The following is a 7,478-nucleotide window of genomic DNA, read 5'->3' as shown; positions in this document are numbered from 1 at the left end:
AATAATACTTACAACCAGCAAAGACCTAATTTTCAAAACAAACCACCACAACAAACCGATGATAAAAAGCCGAATTTAGAAGATATGATGACGAAGCTAGTTGAAACTCAAACGCAGTTTTTCACATCTCAGAAACAAACTAATGAACAAAATGCTCAAGCATTTAGAAATCAACAAGCTTCTATTCAAAATCTGGAACAAGAAGTAAGTAACCTAGCAAGGTTAATAGGTGAAAGAAAACCGGGAAGTCTACCTAGTGATACAAATACTAACCCCCGGAATGAAACAGCTAAAGCCATTACCACAAGAAGTGGTACAACACTTAAACCACCTGAAATACCTGTAACTTCTGATGAAGCTATTCCTACTCCACAAGAACCCCAACCTGATCAAGATAAGGAAAAAGAACCAGTAGTTGAAAAGGTTAATGAAGATAACACAGTTAAGGCTAAACCTTATGTTAAACCATACCAACCACCACTTCCTTACCCAAGTAAAATGAAGAAAGAGAAACTTGAAGCCGAGCAATCCAAATTCTTGGATATATTTAAACAGATAAATGTAAATCTTCCTTTCATTGATGTGATTTCAGGAATGCCTAGATATGCTAAATTCTTGAAAGATCTAATCTCAAATAGAAAGAAAATGGAAGAACTCTCGGCTGTTACTATGAATGCTAATTGTTCAGCAGTGCTGTTGAATAAGATACCAGAAAAACTATCTGATCCAGGAAGTTTCACAATTCCATGTTTTCTGGGTAGTCTTAGTTCAATAGAAGCATTAGCAGATTTAGGTGCTAGTATAAATTTAATGCCGTATTTACTATACGCTAAACTAGACCTTGGAGAATTGAAACCAACCAGAATAAGCATACAACTAGCCGATAGATCAATAAAATATCCTAGAGGGATAATGGAGAACATGCTAGTTAAAGTTGGTACTTTAGTATTTCCAGTAGATTTTTGTTGTTCTGGACATGGAAGAAGATTCTCAAGTTCCTCTCATATTAGGAAGACCATTCTTAAACACGGCTAAAGCAATGATAGATGTGTTCGGTAAGAAATTGACCCTAAGTATAGAGGACGAGAGTGTTACCTTTTCAGTTGATAGAGCAATGCAACAACCACAATCTGCAGATGATACATGTTATTATATTCAAACTATAGATGCACATGCAGAATTATTAGAAGAATTTCTAGAATTACAAGGAACAGGAGAATGTTCTTTAGGAGAAGGTAATGAACCAATTGATGAAGCTAAAATGTTAGCTACACTTATAGCTAATGGATATGAACCAACAACAGAAGAAATTCAAATGCTAAAAGAAGAAGACAGATATCGATACAAATCATCGATAGAAGAACCTCCGAAATTAGAGTTAAAGCCACTTCCAAACCATTTGCAATACACTTATTTACATGGTAAATCTGAATTACCTGTAATAATATCGTCTTCTCTTACTGAAAATGAGATATCACAGCTCATTTCTGTGTTGAAAGCTCATAAACCAGCCATTGCATGGAAGATTCATTATATTAAAGGAATAAGTCCTTCGTATTGCACACATAAAATCCTTATGGAAGAAGGTCATAAAACGTATGTGCAACGCCAACGAAGACTAAATCCTAATATGCAAGATGTAGTTAAGAAAGAGATTATTAAACTGCTAGATGCAGGTTTAATTTATCCAATTTATGATAGTCCATGGGTAAGCCCAGTTCAATGCGTGCCTAAGAAGGGTGGCATGACTGTCATTACAAATGAGAAAAATGAGCTTATTCCTACTAGGACTGTAACAGGATGGCGTGTATGTATTGATTATAGAAAATTGAATGACGCCACCAGAAAAGATCACTTTACCTTACCTTTCATAGATCAAATGTTGGAAAGATTAGCCGGAAATAGTTACTATTGTTTTCTAGATGGATTTTCCGGATATTTTCAAATTCCAATAGCACCCGAGGACCAAGAGAAAACCACATTCACGTGCCCTTATGGTACTTTTGCTTACAAACGCATGCCATTTGGACTTTGCAACGCCCCTGCAACCTTTCAAAGGTGTATGATGGCGATTTTTCACGACATGATAGAAGAATGCATGGAAGTTTTCATGGATGACTTTTCAGTCTTCGGTGATACATTTGAATCATGTCTAGTTAATCTGGAACGAATGCTTATTAGATGCGAACAATCAAATCTAGTACTTAATTGGGAGAAATGCCATTTCATGGTTAAAGAAGGTATCGTTCTTGGACATAAAATTTCAAAAGAAGGAATTGAAGTGGATAGAGCTAAAGTAGATGTAATTGCTAAACTTCCACATCCCACCAATGTTAGAGGAGTTAGGAGTTTTCTAGGGCATGCCGGTTTTTACCGACGTTTCATAAAAGATTTTTCTAAAATTGCCACTCCTATGAATAAACTCCTAGAAAAAGATGCTCCATTCATCTTTTCAGATGAGTGTATCAAATCTTTTAATATTCTTAAAGAGAAACTCACTAATGCGCCGATCATGATAACACCAAATTGGAATCTACCATTTGAACTAATGTGCGATGCAAGTGATTTTGCAATGGGAGCCGTTTTAGGACAAAGGATTGAAAAACGATTTCAACCTATATATTATGCTATTAAGACGTTACAAGGAGCACAAACGAACTATACAACTACTAAAAAAGAACTCCTTGCTATTGTCTTTGCTTTTGACAAATTTCGATTATATCTCGTTCTAGCAAAAACGGTGGTCTATACCGACCATTCTGCTCTTAGATACCTATTTTCAAAACAAGATGCTAAACCAAGATTAATCCGTTGGATCTTACTCTTACAAGAGTTTGATATCGAAATCCGAGATAAAAGAGGAGCAGAAAATCTCGCCGCTGATCATCTTTCTCGTCTTGAAAATCCCGAATTAGAAGTTCTAAATGAATCGGCCATACAAGACAACTTTCCTGATGAATATCTATTGAAGATAGATTATAAAGAAATTCCATGGTTTGCAGACTATGCAAACTACTTAGTTTGTGGATTCCTTGAAAAAGGATTATCGTACCAAAGACGAAAGAAATTCTTCAGTGATATAAAACACTATTTTTGGGAAGATCCACATTTGTTTAACAGTTGTCTCGATGGAATAATACGCCGATGTGTATTTGGAGATGAAGCTAGTAAAATATTAAACCATTGTCACACAGGACCAACAGGAGGGCATTATGGGCCTCAACTAACAGCAAGAAAAGTTTATGATGCTGGATTCTATTGGCCTACAATTTAAAAAGACGCACACCTTCTTTGCAAATCCTGTGATGCTTGTCAAAGGGCAGGAAAAATAAGTCAACGTGATGAAATGCCACAAAATGTCATCCAAGTATGTGAAGTATTTGACATTTGGGGTATTGACTTTATGGGTCCATTTCCAAAATCTCATAATAATCTATATATACTCGTAGCCATTGATTATGTATCTAAATGGGCAGAAGCACAAGCTCTCCCAACTAACGATGCACGAGTTGTAGTCAACTTTTTAAAATGTCTTTTTGCAAGGTTTGGAACACCGAAAGCTTTAATAAGTGATCGGGGTACTCATTTCTGTAATAATCAACTTGAGAAAGTTCTTAAAAGATATGGAGTAACTCATAAAATCTCTACCGCATATCATCCACAAACAAGTGGATAAGTTGAAAATACCAACCGAGCTTTAAAACGTATTCTAGAGAAAACCGTAGGATCAAATCCGAAGGAATGGTCCATTAAATTGGAGGATGCACTCTGGGATTTTAGAACAGCCTACAAAACTCCAATTGGAACCACACCTTTTAGACTTGTTTATGGAAAAGCATGTCATCTTCCAGTAGAAATTGAACACAAAGCATTTTGGGCTTTGAAGACATGTAATCTTGATTTACATGAAGCCGGACTTCTACGATTAAGTCAACTAAACGAATTAGAAGAATTAAGACATGAAGCATACGAAAATTCGTTAATCTATAAAGAAAGAACAAAGAAATGGCATGATAAAAGAATCAGAAGTTTAAAAGAATTTAAAGAAGGAGACAGAGTTCTTCTTTTCAATTCACGATTCAAGCTATTTCCTGGAAAATTGAAATCAAGATGGTCTGGACCATTCATAGTCAAAAGAGTTTTCCCATACGGAACGATAGAATTAATAAATTCAAATGGGATTGAATTTAAAGTTAATGGTCACAGAGTTAAACACTACATAGATAGTCCGATGGAAGTCGACAACGAAGTTAATCACAATTTCGACACCACAGCTAACTAAGTGTGGGGAGAATCAAGTCTTTAAAGGATAATATGTATTTTTGTTAGAGTTAGATTGTCTGTTTTCGTGTAGTTCTCGAAAATGGAACCCGAATGGTCTTTCCCTAGCAGACCCTAAAGAACTAGTCTTCTCCCCCCATTCTGAATTTTTATTTTTTTTAGGAAATGAAGACTGCCTGTGAACTAAACCATGGTCTAATGCTACACGCTTTGATCACTAAACGTAATAATGACACACTTCCGAGTGAAATAGTATCAGTAATCAGAGAAAGAATGGACGGAGTTAGAAAAGAATCCAGATGCGAAGATAATAAGTTATAATTTGGTAAAGGAAAATCAAAATCCGCAGCGAAAAGAAGAGCACGACACCTAGAAAGATGTCACAAATGCGGAAAATGGTCACATGGAGGTAAATGTTCAAATAATCAAACCTATTCAAATACCGAATTTGTTACTTTATGCAGAGACGGACCGTTCATATGTTTAGAAGAAAAGACACTGAATGCTCGAGGTTACGCCTATGTAGCTATGGAAAACCAATTAAACCGACTATCTTATGAATGGGATAGATCATATAACTAATAATACTATCTCACAGGTAAGTTTGTACAGTTTTTATTTTTTTTTTTTTTTTTTAACCTTTTGATAATAAACGCTAATTTGTTCGCTATAAAGTATTAAATTGGTATTGAATAAAATTAGGTTTGGCGACCAAAATTGTTGATATCATACAAAAATTTATTACATCACTGCGAAATTTAACGTTTATTCTTAAGGTATAAATATCTTTAATCAATCAACCCAAAATATTTCAAAAATTCGTCATGAGTTAAATTAGGTCTTGGAACCGAAATTACTTTACCGAAAAGAGGGGCGCATATTTTTGATAATATTTGATTGATAAAAGTGGGATAAAAAGCCAAAAAGATTTTTAATTTTATTTTTACCATGTTTTTAAAATTAATATATAAATCTTAAATTAATATTGTAAACTTTGTAAAAACAATATATTTAAAATTGTAAATATTTGAAAAATTAATATAAGTTTGGTGTGAATTTATAATATGAATTTTTAAATTAAGTTTGGTGTGAATTTTTTTTTTTTTAAAATTTTTAAAATATGAATTTTTAATTTTATGCATTTCAAATTTTAAGTTTGGTGTGAATTTTTAATATTAATTTTGAATTTTATATTTAAATTGTGTGAATTTAAAAACAAAAATTTACTTTTTCTCATTAAGTTAAAAATATGATTTTTAAAATTCGTCGTAAGTTGAAGACTAGGTCTTTGAACCGAAATTGCTTTACCCAAGGGAGGGACGAGAACTTTTATTATCATTATTTTTAATCTTATTGAATTAAAGTATGCCAAAAACATTAAAAAACGCAAAAATCTTAAGCTTTTAAAACAATCGCTACAAAAAGACAAATTTTAAAATTTTGTCGAAGGACGGACTAGGACATCGATCCGAAACGACCTCATCCTAAATAACAAGGGAAACAAAATTTTAAAATTAATTACTTAATTGTTTTAATTAGTATATAAAAAAAAAAAACTAAACTCCGTGACTCGCGGAGTTTGAAGGGTCCAAACACCGCGAGTCGCGGGAGGACCAAAAATCAGAAAAAAATAAAACGCAGAACTGATCAGTTGCAACCCACAAAAACAAAAACCTGCGAAAAAACTGCCGAAAATACACGAGAAAACACCCCCAAAATCACAATTTTTAACCGTTAATCATCAAATCTTTTACTAAAATCATGTTGAGAAGGATGCTATCAAGGAATTACTCAAGAAAAACGGTAAATTTCTACACCTAAACACCATTTAATCCGAAATTAGTGTTCTTGAGCAATTTTTTTCCCCAATTTGATTTTGATATTTTTTAGTGTAATTATGCTTAAATTGTTTATGTATTATGCTTGTATAACCTAGATTGATGCTATTTAACATGATTAGAAGCCTTAAACTTCAAATTTTGAGTAATCTAGGGTTTGTGTTCTTGGCTGATTTTTGTCATGAATTGTTACTAAATTAAGTAGTGTACATGTTTAGGTAGTTAAATGATATAAACTTTGAGCCTAAACATGATTTTGAGAATTAAAGTGGACTTTTTCAAGTCTAAAATTCATGAACTTGATTTTTGAAAGATAATGCCATTTGAAACTTGTTTAATTGCTAGTAATGATTATTTTGACATGTTATTTGAGTTAAATGCTTATGAACTTGGCGAACATTTTCGTATTTGCTTATTTGAAAAAGTGTAGATTTGATGAAAATATGAAAATGAGCTTAAGTTTGATATAAATTGATCATGTCATTGTAATTATTTTGATTGATGATTTTGCTGACACTAATGCATATTTGGATGCACAAAAATTGTGTTTGATGTGTTTTGCAGACTGAAAGGGGTGAATCTTCATCCCAAGCTCGCAATGCTCCTGCTGAGAATACGAAACAACAGGAGGTGGATAACTACTACAAGCAAGATATACCTCATCCAGTCATGACATTTTCTGATATACACTTGGAAGATTTGCACCCGAACCTAAGATTTGACAGACTTTGGATAGATTATCCAAAATATCAAAGGGGTTTGCATACTCTTCATTCCAAAGTTGTTGAGGTACCTAGGGTCATAGAATGGGGACCCTTAGAAGCTGTAGAATTGGCCGGGCCAATTAGGGAATTACTTGTACAGAGGTATGGTAATTCTACTTTTAATGACTAGGTACGTTTATTCACCATGCGTAGACCTGTATATAAAGTATGGTGTGAAGAATTGTTGTGTAGTATAGAATTAAATGATCGGGTAGATAGTTTAACCGATCGATCTTTTATTAGATTTTTGTTAGGAGGTTCGATGCGCCACATGTCTTTACTAGACATGGCTCAGGCTTTACGTATATATACGCCTGAGGAGTTAGCATCTGCCGATTGTAGAGGGTTGATACTAAATGGTAGAAAGATAGATGAAAATTTTGATACACACGGTGTATGGAGTCAAATGACAAGCCATCACTGATTCAAAGGGGGAAATTACTCTTATTTGGATATAGATAGAGCTGAATTAAGAGTAATTCATAGGTTTTTAGCAAATTCGATTACACAAAGAGGTAAGAACAAGGAAAAGGTAAATGAACAGGATTTGTTTTACCATATGTGTATTCGAGACCCACAAAGCGCTGTAAGTATA

This window comes from Rutidosis leptorrhynchoides, chromosome 1 (assembly GCF_046630445.1).
Source record: "Rutidosis leptorrhynchoides isolate AG116_Rl617_1_P2 chromosome 1, CSIRO_AGI_Rlap_v1, whole genome shotgun sequence".
In the NCBI taxonomy this organism is placed as follows: Eukaryota; Viridiplantae; Streptophyta; class Magnoliopsida; order Asterales; family Asteraceae; genus Rutidosis; species Rutidosis leptorrhynchoides.
The sequence above is the reverse complement of the archived record's forward strand: the minus strand, read 5'-3'. Positions refer to the sequence as shown.